Source organism: Camelus bactrianus, chromosome 7 (genome assembly GCF_048773025.1).
Source record: "Camelus bactrianus isolate YW-2024 breed Bactrian camel chromosome 7, ASM4877302v1, whole genome shotgun sequence".
Lineage (NCBI taxonomy): Eukaryota > Metazoa > Chordata > Mammalia > Artiodactyla > Camelidae > Camelus > Camelus bactrianus.
In genome coordinates this window covers 43,631,850-43,650,510 of record NC_133545.1, presented here as the reverse complement: position 1 = coordinate 43,650,510, position 18,661 = coordinate 43,631,850, and the positions used below count along the sequence as shown (strand labels likewise).

Below are 18,661 nucleotides of genomic sequence, written 5' to 3'. Positions count from 1 at the left end.
GTCAGCGTCTCTTGCCCAATTCTGCCTTCCTCACTTTCATACTAGGGTATCTCCCAAGATCATCCAGCAGTAAATCTTCTACATACGACTGCAGGGAACTCAACTTAAGACTTTACAATTTCCTACTTGATGTGAAGAGTTCACAATTTAATTACTAGACTCCCTACTCCTAACGTCTCTGTCATCCTGCATGTTTCCCTCAAAATTAGTGACTAGTTCAATGACTTCACTCCCAAGTTGTCTTGTGATGTACTCTTCTCTGGACCAGAAGACAAACTAAATTCCTCCTCACCTTTAAGACAGAGCTCAAATATCCCCAGTTTAGGATGCTTTTCCCAAACCCCTCCAGGTAGCTGGCCACTTTGCGCTCTCACAGCCTTAGTTAGTGCAAGCCTCCATTATTCTTCTTCTCACGGAATATTATAAATATTTATCTCCTAGTCTACTTTCCTCCAAGTGTGAACTCCCCAGGGGATATTTGTATTACCACAGCCTAAAACAGGGGCTGGAACAAAAAATGTTTTCTATGACTATTTGTTGAATGAAAACAAAATGGAGTCTGGCTAGGTAGGTATTCTATTAGAATCTTTGCCCATCCTGGACTTCTGTTACCTCTTACCAATCTTTTAATTCTTGACAGAAAGGAAGCAAATAAAATAGAAACTAAATTATTTTCTTTGAATCACTGACCCTAATAAATTTCAGAAACAAACAAAACCAGATAGCAGTTATACACCTTTTGTTGTCTTTAGCATAATTTACAAATTTCAGTCATGTTCACATCTTCTTTGGTTATTTGGCCATTTCATTGCTTAATATAAGTCCCTTTAAAAGTTTCATTCATTGGATAGAGTCTAGCACAAGGACATGATATATTTTAGTTTCCCTTTTTTCTCACTGGGATCCTTAGAGATTAAATGATATTTTAAAATACTTGTCTTTAATACCATACATTTGTGCCGAATATTCTTTCTCTGAGTTTTCTGAAATTTGCCTTCCTAAAGTCCAGGCAAATATGTCTGGTGGAGGCCAATTTTGTCCTCACTGGCTGTGATAGATTCTAAGATGACAACTGCTTTTGTCTAATTTTTTTCACAATTAAATCTGGGTATAGCAGCAGTTTCCCTATTTATTTCCTATATCCTTTGGCCTCACTCATTTTTAATATGCTTCTTCCACATTTAAGCTATATCTGAAGAAAGAAAAAGATGCAATACTCATGACTATTTATGGCTTTTCCTCCATCTCTATCAGTTCCCCTGAGCTGAAGGTTCCTTGTTGCTAAATATTAAAAATAGCCATCCTGATCCCTGGTTCTGTGTGTCCCAGACATGAGAAGCTGAGAAGGTGGCAAGAGAGTCACTCTCGATCCCCCCCCCATCCTTTAGGCTCAACTGGATGTGCCTGAAAGTAATACCCACCAGCTGCTTAGAAGCCAAGGAATGGAAGTGATCGGGCACACAATATTGACTATTTAATATTTATAGGGCATTTATCAAATAGCTGGCATCTTTTTATTACCACTTCATGCTCCCTTTGCAATATGTAATTTCCAGTTGGGGACTAGATATTAGGAGCTACATCAGTATCCCTGGTGGATCACCATGATGTGTGGTTTACCTAGACTAGTGGTTTTCAAACTTCAGCAGACATCACAGTCACTTGGAGGGCTTATTAAAACCCAGACTGCAGGGCCTCACCCACAGAGTTTCTGAAACAGTAGATCTGGGGTGGGCCCAAACAAGTTCCCAGCACATAGAACCACACTTTGAGAACTACTGACCTAGAGCCATGTCTTCTGAGGCTTTCTTTTAAATAAAGTTTCAATTGGTTTGTGTTCTACCATTATTTCAATGTAAATTAATTGGAACATTGTATCTTCAAATGCCACTTGCCTTTTAAACTTTAAATATAGGCATATTTCACTAACTAATACTAATGTAAAATTAATTATAATCAAATTAGTAAAGCAGAAATTAATCCCATTTTAATCCCAAAGATACAATGGAACTACAGAAATGCAAATAAAATTCATATTCCAGAAGTTCATACTACCCTCTTTCACCAGCTGTACAAACTTAGATAAGCTAATTAAATTCTCTGAACCCCAATTTTCAATCTGGAAAACAGAAATACAAAATCTACCTTAGAGAATTATTGTGAGTATAAAATGAGCTGAAGTGGCCAATACAATGACCAGAACACCGAAGATTTATAATAACAGTGATTACACAGTAACCTAAGGATTTACTGTGCACCAGGCACCATGCTAGCCACTATACACACAAATTCCATTCAATCCCCAAAACCCTATGAGGAAGGTACTGCTGTTATTTCCATTTTCAGATGAATAAACAGTGGCATAGAAACATTTCAGTAACTTGCTTAGCATAACACAGCTATAAGAAGCAGTGTCAGGATTTGAACCCAGGCAGCCTGCCTCCAGAGCCCAAGTTCAGAAGGACTATGCTTTTTCTTCCCTTGCAATGCAGTACCTTGCACAGATCACTTGTTCCTGTATTTGTTAATTAAAAAGCACTTTCACCTATTGCCATTACATGCAACTTATGAGAACGTTAATATTCATGATGTCATATTGACATATACTCTTATTTTTAACACTCTTCAATGACAGAATAACTTGGCTAACTCTGACAGTCTAAAAAATATATATATATAGTTCCCTTGAAAAATAGTGTACACTGCTGAAAAACAGGGAAGAGTCATGTTTGTAACGGCCGCAGAAAGTGAAAAGCTTGGCATTTGCCCCCTCTATTTTTCTTTCAGTTGGAAGGCAGCTTGCAAATGGAAAAATCATCTCCCATCACCTCCCTCTCAGAGACTGAATATGATGAAAAAACAGAATAGGGCCAAGCCCTGAAGCAAGCAGAGCCGAGAGCAGCTTCTGTCCTAGCCAGGAGCCCGAGAAGATTGATTAATCCTGAATAAGATAGCTATAGTTCCTCACCAGGTCTGACTGTGGGGAGACATGAAAAATGCAGTAAATTAAAGCACTTTACATAGTACAATAGAATGGCACTCTCAAAATACAAATTTTCATGTACCTAAGAGGGGCTGTGCATTGACTTTCAGAATTATGTTTTTAAAGCATTTTCAATTGTAAGGTGAGAGGTTTTTTTGACACATAAATTTATGCTAAAGTATGTTATCATGCCTAGACAATGAGAGATCTTCTAGAACTAGGATATTTCTACAAGGTGGAGTTGCCAAAAGAAGCAAGGTGCACCGTGCAGGGGCAAGGAGGGGAGTTAGGCATGCAAAGTTCCTTTGATGGAGGTCTTGATGTTCATTCCTGCAAAATAGTATCTGATGTTCTTCAAAGTACAGAAGAATAAAAATCTGAACTTAAAAAAACAACACACTTGCTCAGTTTTGGCCCCTAAAGGTACAGGTTGAACTCTCCTTTACAAAGTGTCTCATACTTAGATTGCAGACATAAGGCCAACATAAACAAAACGTCTGTTCTTGTGTACGAGTTGGGGTATTTTTAATGTACATGGCGGGCAAACTAATTACCTGTTAGGGTCTCACCCAACAGTATCCCAGGGTAGCAGATGGAGTAAATATATCCACTCTAGAAAGACAAATCCCTGTCACTATAGGGGCCTAGAGTCTAGGCAGTGTCAGTGCTCCAAGATGAACCCCCAGCCTGTTTTCCAGTATGACAAAGCATTCTTGTCTTCTCATCCCCAAATCACAACTATTTAGATTTTTTTAAGTTAAACATGACATTTTACAAACTTTTCCTGGCAATTTTTAGTTAAGATTAATGGTATGCTATAATTGTGTATATTAAAATGCAATTTAGGGTTTATTTCTACCTAATTAAATAATGCAATCAAACATGTAAATTTAATGGCATGCCCAACTATACTACTTAAAGGGTCATTCAGTGTTTATTGCCCCTCCTTAGAGTAAATCATTGATATAAATAGAATACGTGAAGTGACATACTAACTTTCCTGAACAGTCTAAGTAGGAGAAGAATGTTAACTATCTGAAGGCAATTTAATTGCATGACTTATTTATACCTACTCTAACTAAAAGTAATTCTCTACCAGCTATTGTAGAATTCAGGTAGTTACAAATGATTTTATCATATGATTTTCTCTTAACTTGGAAAATAATTTCTGGATTAAAAAAACTCAAGAAGAAAAATTATCTCAATATAGTTCACTTTAGTGAGGAAATACAATACACTACTTGGCATGTGTCCACAGGAAAAGTCTGGCTCCCAGATGCTTCTTGCCAGCTCACAGTGGATTCAACAATGTTTAAACAACTGACAGTGTGCACTCATAGCACTGATGACATAGTAACCAAAAATTCAGCAGGAGCCTGTCTCATGGGTATAGTCATATATTGAAAAGTAATATCAAAACAAAACAAATCATTGACACACTTCACAAATGCGAAAGCTTTGGCACAAGTCAGGGAGGCTTTTTAAAAACAGATGTCAACAAAATTACATAAAAAAATTTACAAATAGGACTTGTTATACCGCTACAAGGAACACAAATATACTGATGGTTTTGTTTATTTGTTTGTTTGTTTTTGTATTAGTGTTCTTAAAAATGAGAAATACAAACCCTAATTTGCTTCCTGTATCAGAAGGCCAACAACTCTTTCCAGGGACAGATTAGCTGTTTCCAAAGCTTGTTCATTATAATCACGCCTTTATGGTAATATCCATGATTCACTAAAGCCATACCTATTGATAAGAACTGTTCCTATCTGTACAAAATGAAATTCCCAATATTCTACCACTTCTGACTTTCATAAACAATAACTTCGTATGATTCAAGGGTAAAATAAAACTTCAAAATTTTGACACCAAAGTGGTAGCCTAATTTTCTTAGATGTATAACTTCTACAGTCTTTACAATTGGCCCACAAGTGTATCATTTACTGGAATAATACACTTTCTAACCAGGAAGGTTCTGACTAAAATCTACATTCTACTGTAGCACATTCAAGCATAAACAAAATACTGTTAATATTTAATATGAAATCAACTGTCACAACGTAGCCAACAGTGAAAAAGCCATGATACATATAAAATTATTTTGTGTGATTTTTCTCTATTTCCAGATGACAAGTTTCTTTGAGGTGATATCCTCTCTCTTAATAACAAACAACTTCTGCCACATAACGTTTGTATCATGTAAGTTTTACAAATCAATAGTGCAAAAACTGGTTTGACTTTCTGGGAAAGAAAATGATTGATCGGCATAGGGAATAAAATACGTTATTTAAATTAGAAGGACTTCATTTGATTGGAATGCCAACCCCATTTTTAAGACATACTCTCATATAGCCACATTAACACCTCATCTGACATGACCTCAAATGCACATCTGTATTACTGTTAGCTTATAAAACCAAAGTATACATCTGGATCTGGCTGGATTGCTACCTTGAGTAATTCTTCATATCTACAAATGTCATTTTTTCCCTAAATAGGAATACGATTCAGCCATTTAGGATCATTTACTTCATAAATTCAGCAGCCATTTAAGATCTCTTCTGCCATAAATTCAACAAAATTTCTTGTCAAGAAGTAATTAATATTAAGAGTATAAAGCCCATTAGTACTCAGGAGACAGGAAATTAGACACCCAGCATGGAGCCTTGCTTATAATATGTACTCAAATTTTTGTTTATTTGACTTGAATTAGTTTATAAATCAAACACTTATAATTAAGCTAAGTCTCTAGTGTTTTTGCAGTAATTGATTACTTGTAACTAGGAATCCAACCTCTAGGAAAACGGTCAGCCAGGCTGAGACAGACCTGTCTCCTCCACTTGCTCAAAGGGGAATACTGCCCATTTACAGGGTGGGGTTGAAACTACTGTTCTAACATCTTCAGGGATATAAGAGACACGATCTTAGGCCTATGAGAAGGAGGAAGCTGGAAGCAAGACCCCCATCAGCCCAAAGAAACCACAAGGAAGCTTTTTCTCTTTTCAGGGTTCTGGACAGTGGTGATTAGAGTGGGAGGGAAAGGGTTTCCTGTGAGAAATCAAAACCCCACGCCTGTTCAATGTGAGATCCAAATATATAGTCCCCTCAAGCATGGGATATCCAAGCCAAGAAATTTAACATAAAAATTGTGAAACTCCTGGGGCTTTAACAGAAGCAAATGCAAAATCACTGTGCAGGAGGAGCGTCCAGAACCCAGGGCACACAGCACTCTCGTAGGGGTAGGAAGTAAACCTGATAAACTCGCGATACTTGGAGACAGCAGAAGAGATGCCCAATCCCGGGGTGGCCAACTCTAATGCAAGTCAGCACACAGCGCCCTGAGAGCACGAGAAGAGCTAAAAAAGTAAGGACAAGTCCAAGGAAAAGTAAATCTTTCTTTTCCGCTGGTCTGGTCCCTTTGCTTTCACCCAGTGAAGGATTGATCCCACATGAGTATTTTCTGGGGCTTTGGACCATCTGGTTTTTAATGTCTCAAGCAACGGGGTTTCTTCCACCACTTCCTTTGGAAAGTCTATTTCTGTTGTTGTTAGGGCAAAAAAGTAGAAAAGATTTAAATGCTGAGGGGGCTTGGCGGCTGTTGTTAAAAGTCTTTTTCTGTCTTGTTAACTCTTTCTTAAATCCTTTCATGAATATACATTCCCCTCTTTCTCTATGACATAAATATGCCTCTTCCAAATATACCAAGTTACCACTTCTAAACATTTTTCAAGGGTCTTCATTTAATGAACTCCCTGACCTTAGTCATTTTACTTTCATCTTCAGAATGCTCTTTAGGTGGTGTTCAGAATGACGTTTTGCTCACTGGGTATGGGTAGCACTGAATGAATAGGTCTTTTCAGATATCTCATCTACTGGCATAGACCAGGCTTTGAACTTTGGCTCTCATCAGTCTGTCTTCAGTCTCTGAGTACTTTTCAAAACTATTTCTTATTGAGTATTTTGTTATATTCTATATTTCTGTTTAACAAACTCTGAGTTATATTGGTCAACACTCATTCCCTAGTGCCTAGCACAGTGCCTGACATATAATAGCTGCCTAATAAAATATCTGTTGCATGAATAATTAATAATAATTTGTCACATGAATAATGAATAGCTTACATAAAAGTTGGGTTTTTTTCTTTTTTTCTCATTTCACTTTATGTTTTATTTTCTTCACCTTTCCTTTTCGGTGCATTTATTAAAAATTTAAATGATTGCTTCAGAATACCTTCAAATTAATGCTGGGCTCTCAGGAAACATTAAATAAACAACCAGGCTCAAAACGCACATATTTTAAAGTGTCTAGACATGTATATCTACATGTCTAGGGGTGACTATCTTTTACAGTTATGTCCTAAGCAATATAGGGAGAGATTATATTTTATTATGAATATAGATGACCCTCACCTTGACCCACCTAATCAAGCTAGGGTTCCAGGAAGAACTGAGATGTAAGGTAATTTGTGAAAGAAAACAAAGGCTGGCCAGGGAAGTGAAGTGAGGTTATCTAGTGTATGAGAAAGTCTAATAGGCAATGTGAAATTGGGAGCAAGATGTGTAAACAGTGGGCTGAGAAAAGGAGCTTGCTTAATTGAAGGAAAGGGTGTGGAGTGGAGAAGGAAACAAAGGGATAATGTAAGCCACAGCTGGGACCAGGAGTGAGCACACTGAATCCTGACCACAGCCTTCCTCTTTTCTAGACCTTTCAGTGACTCCTCCAGTGCCCACTGAATCAAAGCAGTGGCTTGAAAGATAATTTTTCAACACTTTCCCCAAGCATCTATCTAATCATTAATTCTTAACCTTTGTTTCACTCCTTTAGGCTGCTTGCGCAACTTCCCAGATCTGAGTTTATCTTTAAACAGGAAGCTCATCTTCTTACTAGTTACATTAAATCCTCTGGTTTTTGTTCTTGCAGATATCAGCTTCTAAAAAAACCATAGTTAAGATCCTGTGCTCTTCGACTTACTTTACCTGTGGTCTTTAATGAATAAGTGGAAGCAAAGGAGAATGCCATTTCCTGGGAAATGTCTTGCTTGAGATGACTAACCTACCATAGGGAACTGGTAACTCACGTTGGTTCTGTTGCTCACATTAGGTATCTATCTTTAATGGCACAAAGGATTGATGATATTAGAGCTTTTCATCACTCAAGCTATTGCATTTTACAAGTTTATTTATTTGAGGCTATGCTCATTGGAAAAGTAATGTTAGATTTTAATGAGGTTTTAGAAGATCAGCTAAACTTCAATATTCCACTGATAGTATTCTGTTTAGTACAATCATCCTTTTAGGCTTCTGTAGTAATTGGTGTTACTAGGAAAAGAATCATACTAGAGAGTCTCTCTTAATTTAACTAACTGGTCCCCTCTAACTAAAGACTACATTATTCGGGTATTATCTTTTGACTTTGTATGAGAAAGGCACCTGTCTAAGTACTCTGGGGGATGCCAAGAAAAGCAAGGTTTGATTCCTGCCCTCGAGGAGCTTATAAATATAATAAAGATAAGTTATAAAGATCCATCCATTTGCTTGTTTGCCAAATAAATAATCCCATAAAAAGTAAAATATTGATATAAGATTTATAGAACAGTAGATAACAACATAAAAATGTCACAAAGCTGTGTGTCATTAACTTTCAAATGAATGGTGCTATAGAAACTCAGAGAAGCAGAGGTCGCTTCATGCTGGGATGGGTAGGAGAAGCTTTTTGGGGAGACAGGATTTGATCTGGGTCTGGAAAGTGGGGAGGAGCTGGTTAGAAGCTGAACTAAGAGGAGAGTATTTCGTATAGATGAAGTATATGAACAAAACTGTGAAGCTGGACAGTACGGGGTGTCTGGGGAGAATGAAGAGTAAAAGTCAGTTTGTTGCAATTGGAGAGCTGGTGCAGTGTAATAGGGAGTGAGCTAGAATGTTTCAGTCAGTCTGTGGAAGACCTTCGAATGTCAAAGTAAGGAGTTTGGGCTTTATCCTACAGGCACTGGAGAGCTATTTAACATTTTGAAGCAGTAGAAAGATACGAATTAAGAAACTTCTGAATTGCTTTTCTTGAAAATATTTTCCTCATTAAATAAAAAAGTATTACTCAGCTTATAAAGGAGGTTTTGAATTCTTTTATATATATTGTCTCTTAACATCGGATGAGCTATTCCTGATAAAAGTGTTAATGCCCAGAATGGTGGAGGATATGACAATACTCTACTGTGGCCCTCCTTTCTGGTTCCTTTAACACCTCAGCATTCTCCAGCCTCAGGCCCTTTGCACTTGGTGCTTCCTGTGCCTAGAAGGTGCTTCGTTTTGAGTTTTGGCATTTACTAAAGGTTTTATCCGAGAGGTTTCAGTTTAAATGTCACCTCTTCCTTGACTATACAGTATAAATAGTTGCTCTTTTCACATCATCCACATATCTTCATATCATTTACTATTTTCTGTAATTATCTTACTAGAGACCAGGTCTGCATTTTATGCCTAGACGTCCAACAGCTAGAACAGAATCTAGCACATCATGGGCTTTCAAAAAATATTTGTTCAATCAAAATTAAATGCATAATAATCAGAACATATGACGATAAGTTAAGAAAAGATAAAGCAGGAACAAAAAGCTCTACTATTAAAGAAATAAAGGGTAAATAGGTAAACAATTTGAAAAAATCAGCAAGATCAGGAAATGAGGAAATCTGAAACAGGGCCGAGGTGCTTATTTATAAATATTATATTTAACAATAAAACAAAATGGGAAAGGCCAAAGGAGGAGACAGTTTCCAAAAGAAAGGGGTGTCCAGTAAAACAAAATTTCCAGTAATGAATTTGAGGACAGAGACTGAAGACTGGGAGAGACTGGTGACTCCGAGGGAGCTGTTTTAGGTGAGGGATAAGGAGAGAAGAGCAAATTGCCAGGGGTTAAGGAGTGAGCGGGGAAGAGCCAGTGGAGACGGGGACCAAAGAGGGCTCTCCCAAGAATTCTTATGCTAACGAGAAAGAAGCAGAGTTAAGCTGTAGCTCCCCAAACTACAATCAGGAATGTGGAAAGAGGCCTAGACCAGGAGGCAGGAGATCTGGGATCTGGTTCCAAAGAGAGCTCCAAAGTGCCACTGTGCAGCTGAATTTCCTTATTTGTCTATGAGAAAAAATTTTCTGTCCCATCTCAACTCCTGTAATAGGGAACAAAGGGGCTAATGGATAAGTAGGTATGAGGAGTTGTCATTTTTTGGTAAGAATTCTAATGAAGTTCTAATAAAGAGGAACAAATCTATAGAAGAAGGTTTTGTTTGAAACAAAATCAAGGTCAAATTTCACTAGAGCTTAATTAAGCCAGACTGGATTTTTTTCCCCCACTTTGTTGAAGGTTTTGCATTTGCTCAACTGCAGCATGTGCTGAGGCCAGATATGAAAAGTGCTTATATTTATCACTGACGTTTTGTTGAACTTGTCCATTCTTATTAATCATTGCTTTAAAGTAAGCAGCTAAGGACTCTTAGGAAGTTGATATTCCCAGCTGACCTATCTGCAAAAATAGTGAAGCCTGATAATCTCCTGCTGTAGTCTGTCTCTATAGATGTGTCTGTTCATAGAGGTTTACAGTGTATGTGTACATGTATGGTTTTTTTTTGGGTGGGGGACCTAAAGAGGCAAATAACTCTTTGAGAAGCTACTACAAACTTCATTATATTCCATCTTACGAAAGCATGGAGGAATTAAAAACAAAAGCAGGCTCTGATCTGTTTATACTTTACATGGGAGGCAAATCATTTCTGCAGAATGAAGTCTCCAGTTAAAAAGTCTGATACCAAGGTGGTGAGAAGCTATGCTTTGAAACTAATTGTTGCGATTTCTTGGCACTTAAACATAAAGTACTCAGTTATGTACAGATACGAAACCTATGCTGTGAATATCTGACCTTGTGGCACAGTTCTAGATTCTTCATCTAAGGGTCACAGAAAGATCTTAACAGCCCAGCCCCATTAGTGTAATTTTTCTTCTTCCTTTATAAATGTTAGTATTTTAGTCTGACTAGAGTGGTTGACATTTGCTTCTGGTTCATAATTTTTAGTATGCATTCTAATGGTTCCCTAGGCAATATAAACATAAATATGTGAGTCTGAATATTTAGAATTTGGTGGTTAAATACTCCAAACCATCAATAATTTCTAGTAATTTTATTTGGTTCTTTAAAAAAGAAATCAGCCCCTTTTCCATAGGGTCCTTTTCTCTTGTTAACGTTTCTATTCTTTCCTTTATCTCTTTAATCATTTTAAATGTATTTATTTAACAGTCTTTTTTTCTAAATTGTTTTCATCCCAGTTCATTGGGGATTAATTCTCTCCTTTGTCTTATTCATCTCCATATCCTTGTAAATACAGTTTAAAGCACCATGCCACAAGTTTTTATTTGTACTATTTCCATTGCCTTTCAGAACTATATATTTTGTAATTTCCTTTGTGATTTCCTCTTTTAACTCATGAGCTGTTCAGAAATTTATTCTTCAGCCTGCAAACACAGAGGCTTGGGTATTTTAAACTATCTTTTTAGTGCTGGTTTCTAATTAAATTTCATTTTATTTAAAGAACATAATCTGTATAATACAGATTCATTGAAATGTGTTGAGATTTCAATTGTAAACTTATATATGATAGTCAATTTCCATGAATATTCTATGTGTACTGAAAAGAACATATATCTTTTTGTATCTTTTTAGATAGATTAGATCAAGTTTATTAATTTTAGGGGCTCACATTTTCCATATAGTTACTAACTTTTTGCCCCCTTCGTCTACCAGTTTCTAAAAACAGTATTTTAAAATTGCCCACATTAAGTAAGTGAGTAGGTCAGATTTGCCTTATAAATTTTTGCTTTATAGAATTCAAAGTTATGTAGATAGATACATTTAAACTTAATAATATCATCTTTTACTATTGTTACATATTGTCATTTTGTAGTCTTATTAGTGCTTTATGCTTTATATTCTTTATTACCCAATGTTAACACTGCTATAGCAGCTTTCTTTGAATAGGCCTGTATATTTATTTTCATTCCCTTATTTGAAAAATTCTATGTTGGTTTTGTTTCAGGAATGTCTCCTCTAAAAATGTTGCTAGATATTTTTTTTTAAAAATTCAATGTGATAATTTCTATCTTTTAATAATTATTTTAATCAAATTACATTTATTGTAATTATTTTTATATTTGGGCTTATTTTTACCATATATTCTCTTTGCTCCTTTTTCTTTTCTCCTGCTTTCATTTGGATTTAAAATTTTTTCTGTGATCACTTTTTATTTCCCTACTGCTGCTTTGGGAACCCAAGATTGCATTCCTATTTATTTAGAATTTACTCTGAAATTTTAACATACATTTCCTAATAAAGACTGTAGTTCCTCCATATTTGTCTTCTCCCTCCTGAGTAAGACAATACTCGGCATACTTTCACTACTCTGCATCTCCATCTTGCCCCAGCTAGTTTTTTAAATTGCTAGCTTAGTTTAACCTCTTTTTTAAATTAAAAATAAAAGCTCATTTAAAAATAACCAATAGTTAAATAAAGTTACTGACATATTTTACCTATTTCTATGTTCACTATTATTTCTTGTATTCTCTACAGTACCTCTATGTTCACTTTTCTTTTGGCTGAAGTACACAGTGAGGAACAGAGCTGGAACTCAAATGTGTGCTTGCCTCCAAAGTCCTTGCTCCCGACCACAACAATTTACTGGTTACAGATACAGAGAAAGGTATTCTGTGTGCATGGGGCAGGGAGTGGATGGAGCCAGGCAGATGGAGAGAAGGAGGGGACGTGGAAGATGTCTTGAGAGATGTCACGATAGTTCTGACACTATCTGCTGGAAGATGGGATTCATATAACAGAAAAGCAAAGATAACAAACTCATGAGTCATGAATATAATACAGGGAATAATAAACATGGGGAATTAAGGGTGTAGTTGTAAGTCAAGGGGCTTGGACCAGAAAGGGAAGGCGTAGCTACACCCATTTAAGGCCTGTGTAAGAATGGCAGAGGGATTCCCAGCACCTAGGTACGGCCCCCCCATATAACAGGTGCTCAGGAATATCTGCAAGGAAGAAAAGAAAGGATGGAAATGGGAAAGGGAAGGGAGGAAATAAAATGAGAAAAGGAAGAAGGTAATAAGGAAGTAGGAAGAAAAGGAAAGGAAAAGAATTAAAAGGCACAAGAAAGCAAATGAAAAGAAGAATCTCTTTTTTTTAAGTTTTATATGCATTGTATATTTGGAAGCAGGGTAAAAAAAAAAAAAGACAAAAGATGGGAATCACACTGTTAACAATGTTTCCTTAGGATAGAAGGTGAATGACTTCTACATTTAAATTTTATGCCCATCAGCAATATTTTTAAGGTTTTTTTCCAGTGAGTATATATTGTTTGTAAGTATAGATTTAAAAAATAAGACTCAGCAATAGCAAAAGGGAAATGTACAGAGAATATTAAAGAACCACCTGATGTGGCTTGTTGTGAAGCGCCCTCAGGTAAGCTCATCTCCACTCATCCCCCAGCACGGCAGCCTCAGGGACTCCCTGCTGGTCCAGGAGCAGAGACCATGTCTCTTGCCACCTCAAGCCCATTAATCTCCTACAAGTCCAGGCCCCAAAAGGGAGAGAAATTCCATTATTGGACTTCCTCTCCTCTTAAAGCCACCTGTCAAATTCCAGGTGGCCTTGGTATTGGTTGGCCTTGCATTGTCCTAGGTGGCCTGACTGCCTTTAAGATTCAATGCCCTCGCCTACAGGTCCTTCACTTCAGTCTCAAGTGAGTAACCCTATTAGAATAATATAAGCCAAGTGTCTACATAATAAAGACACATTATTTACAATCTCAAAAAAGACTCTCCCTTCACAGATTGCAGCTCATGAAAATAGAGAGAATGCTTCCCCCTTTTTTAAATTGTTCATGGTTTTCTTATTTCTCTAAGACTGACAGAAGTTCAGTCCCTTGAAGGAAACTGTGACAGACAAGTCCCCTAACCCCTTATGACCTAGAACCATTCTCTGTAATCTTGTTTTACTTACATAAGCCAATCTGTGTTTTGTCCATAAAAATAAACTCTTATAAGGAGCATAGGTTTTACAGCTCAAGAGACACAGATAAAAGGGTGATAAACCAAAAGTTGTCTATTACTTCCTTAAGACAGGCTTTTTCAACCTTAGCACTATTGACATTCTGGGCCAGATAATTGAGGGGGTTGTCCTGTGCTTTATAGAATGTTTAGCAGCATCCCTGGCCTCTATCTCCGGTAAAACACCCCCCACACACACACACACAGGTTGTGTCAACCAAAAATGCCTCCGGGCATTTAATCATTAAATGGCTCCCAAAAATATGGGGTCCAAAATTTCCCCTGGTTGAGAATCACTGATGTAATGCCAAGTTGCAAAAACAGCCTAGTTTATTTCTCTACAAATAGGAATATATGTTTTGCACACTCACAGGTATTTGGAGTTTTATATGTGTTAAACCATCTCTTGTAATGAGAAGAATTTGCTTGCAATGCCAATGGCAAAGGAGAGAAAAGCAAGATGACAGACAAAATTACATTCCAAAGCTTCATGCCATATTATGAAGAACACTAAAATCACATTTATATTCAGAAAAATAAAAATATAAACAATTAGATGTGTGCAGTGACCCTAATTTATGGATGTTTTCCTTATATTCTATAACTCCAGATAATTCTCAGCATAGTTCAGAGATGAAACCATCCAAAAAACTGACTCTAGTTCATCATACCATGTAATAGGATACCGTATCACCACACTTTAATTTTAATTTTTTTGTTTGTTTTTGTTGTTTTTTGGGGGGGGGTATTTTTAGAGGCGGTACTGGGGATTGAATCACCACACTTTATAATTCAGTACTATAGTTTAAGGAAAAGGAATGCCTGAGGCTGCCTGGACTAACATTAAAATGCTGAATATATGTGATTCTATGAAAGTCAACTGGCATCTTTCCATTGTATTCCAAAGACAGAATGAGAAAAAATTTTTTGGTGAAATCAGGAATTATGTTAATACCAGACTCCAAGGGCCTCTATAATCTTGCTATTAACTTGGGAATATTAGTGATAATTACTCAGCAAGAAAATACAGCTAAAATGTATTTGGGAGGTGGGTGGGTAAGCACTTATTGATAAAGTTGGCTTTCATATGCACTTGCTGGAGATTGCTTCAAATTTAAGTACTCAAATACTGTTCTTTTTTATGTATATATTATAGTTTCATGGAAAAAAATTTATACTGCGTTTTACTTTATATTCCATTTTAGATTTCGATAGTTGGGCTGAATAAATTTGAAATGTAATTGAATGACCAAAGGATAAAAATATCCTTTACGGGCTTGGAACAGTTCGATCTATCATTACAATATAAAAGAAAAGAATGAATTCACACTTAAAATAGGTTAATGGGATTAGAAATTTGTCCTCCTATTTTACGCTACCCTCTCTCCTCCAGCCCACTTGCCGGAAGAATTTCAAATGCAATTCCCCTGGAATCTACAGGTTTAACAGGCTAACTGGCAGTTACCATTCTTGCTACTAGCTGATTCTACTGAGTCTATATCTTAAAAAACACTTTTTGTTGTGTTGTTTCTGCACAATTTCCTGACATTATAGAAAAAAATCAACTGACATGGGAATTGGAAGGGAAAAGCAATCTGAGTTGACTTTTGCAGCAATGTCCGAAGTATTGTTTTCCCCTTTCGAGATTTAAATTCAAACAAAAACATTCTTCTGTACTTCTAAAGAAAAAAATGAGCAATAACTTCTGAAATGTGTGCTAAGCCAAATGAACTCATTACTGTGTTATGAAGTAGTTTAACACACTCTGATCAAACTATTAGCTGGGCAAATATAAATATGCTATGGTAATATCACAATGTAAGCAAACCTGACTGGCCTATGCTAATAGGTACTAAGACATAAAAAATGTCAAAGTATTAGGATATTTGAAGAAAAGCCAAATGCCTTTATTATTCCTCAGAAATGGCATTCTCTCAACTCCTCTGTACATATGAATAAATATCCTAAATGCAAAGAAATCTTACAAGTTTATTCTGATTCTTTTGTGAAGTTAGTTAAAAATTAATGAACAAGAAATTAAAGAGAAGCTGCTGTAATAAAATTAGAGCATTCTAACTGAAAAACAATTATAATGAAACTACTTGCACTCTCACAGAATTATAAACATTTTTCAGGGGATATTGTGTAATACAATTTTTTAAACAAAGCTTTCTTCTTATTATTCTTGAGACTTAAACACTGCAGGTTTATTTCACATTTAAAAAATACATTTATTCAAGTAAGAGCTTTACTTTCTCAGAAAAAGAACTCTGTGATTTAAAGTAACATGTGGAATACTTAGATTTTTCTTCAAACACATTTTAGGCTTCATCTTTCACCTGAGAGGCTTAGTTTCCAACTATGCATAATTAACAGAAAATTGTGTCGAAATGATAGTTTTAATTAATTCTGGGAATTTAACCAGTCCTATTTCAGATTTACCCAGTTCTTTGCACAGAACTGGAAAGATACCAACAGTTTGTAAATTTGTTCACCGATTTCCCACTGTTTTCACCTCCTCTCAAAATTATGTTCATATTTCACAGAAGTGAAAGCAATTAGCTTAACTCTTCTCCTGAAAGAGAGATCATTTTTGAAAGAATAAAAGTTCCCTTTCTAGTTCTAGATATTTCATCAAACAAAACCTCTAACTCTAAGAGCCAACTTTAGGGCTTTCACTAAGAATCCCCTCTGCAGCGGTTGGCTCAGACTCGCAAACTTGAACTGTGCAGACACTGAAGTGGCTCTCCGTTACACTGGGGAAGAAAGAATAGACATGTCACAGCTGCCTACACCAGCTTCCTTCCCAGGGGCACACTTGCAGGCTCTATCAAGCTCAATCACTTTGTACAGCAACTGGGATCCCAGGCAGGGGCGAGGAATCCCAGAGCAGCTTAGATTTCTTCCAGGACTACAGCAAGAAGTAAGACCACTTCAAGAGTAACTGCTTATTTCCAACAATTTTGTGGCTCTAGGCTAAAAAAAAAGTGATGAAGAACAACATCGTAGTGAGAGAAAATAAAAGATGTTTCATATTTTTAAGATTTCAAGCTACTTACAAGAGGTCTTGCTTGGATCTTTATTATGAAAATCCTGTAACTATGCTATAACTCTTTATTCCTAACCAATTTTTCATTTGAGGGGCAGGGAGAGGATGGTCAAGTTGAAGGAGCATAGAACTTAATTAACAGTCAATTCAACAATTGTAATGTAACCCATTCACTGCAGGGTTTTAAAGGAACGAGGTGTGTATGACAGTGATATCATGTTTAAAGGTACTACACTCCTCCATTTTACAGCGGGGTGCATTCTCACAAGCTCTTCTGAACATTTTAAAGACTAACATAACTGTATTAGTGATACGGTGTGACTGAAGACAAGCAGAGAATATTCTTCCCTACTTGAGGATAACTGATGCCATGGCAGATGCCATCTTCTTGGGCTAAATCACAAAGGAAGGAGCCAAAAACACAGAGTTCTATTAAAATAACAGAAATATACAAATGACCATTTGCCACAAAATTATGCTTTTATACTAATCTTCTTCTTCTAGGGTAGTAAAAGACAATATGTAGATGCATGTTTTGAGTAATTTTTGTAATATCTTGAATTTATAGTACTGTTATACTCATTCATTTTTACTTGGTTAGAAAACCATTATTATAACTGCATAAGAGCACTTGCAAGAATTTACCAGATATAATCATGAAAACAATAACGATGATGTTACAATTTACTGTGGAATTGCTATGATTCAAGCACTGTGCTGAGAGCTTTAGATACAGCACCTCATTTACCACCACTACCTCCTCATGAAATTAGCCTTATTTTATAGATGAAGAAATTGACTTTTAAGGTCACTGAGCTAGTAAATGGTACAGCCAGAATTTAAACTTTTTGACTCTATACTCCACGTGCTAGTTATTATTCTCTACTGACTTTATTGAAAAATCACATTTATACATTAATTTTGAATATTTTAGGAATTTTAAAATCAGTTTTAAGGGTTTATACTGTCATTAAGTTGTGCTATTTAGGAAAAAAATAGCCTTTCTACATGAGATGTTAGTTAAATATCACTTATATTGCCTATAATCCCTTTTTCTTCTCTAATGGCTGATTTTTAATAGCCAGAAAAAGCCTCATTTCCACCTAGAGTATTAATAATGTTTTCATATTCTAAGTATTTTAAGTTCCAGATGCCTGCCTTTCTGTTTCAGGTTGACCCTCAAGACTGTAGTCAAACAGCTAATAGACAATTAAATTTATTTTACATAACAGATACTGAGGCATATAAACACTAAATCACGCCTGAAAACGTACAATAAGAAAACTTATTCACACCAGTGATAAAATATCAAGTAAAAAAAACTTCAAAGCTTCAAAAGGCCTTTGTTTATAGTTCAACAATATTCCTCCAAGACAATGCAATACACCACAGCAAAGAGGAATATATGAGGCAGAAGTTGTTGACATATGGGGTGTGCATAGAACTTCTGGTTAATGGAAGTTCCAAGATGTATAAATAAAAAATGATGTGTGAGTTGGTGGAAAAAACTGTAAGGCAAGTCAATTTTTTAATTAAAA

At 36.1% G+C, this 18,661-nt stretch overlaps 1 protein-coding gene across 6 annotated transcripts in view; it reads right to left on the bottom strand.

The window, feature by feature from the left end:
* The window catches only part of SKAP2 (src kinase associated phosphoprotein 2), a 291,337-nt gene that overhangs the window by 31,364 nt on the left and 241,312 nt on the right, over positions 1 to 18,661 (bottom strand). The window lies entirely within an intron of this gene.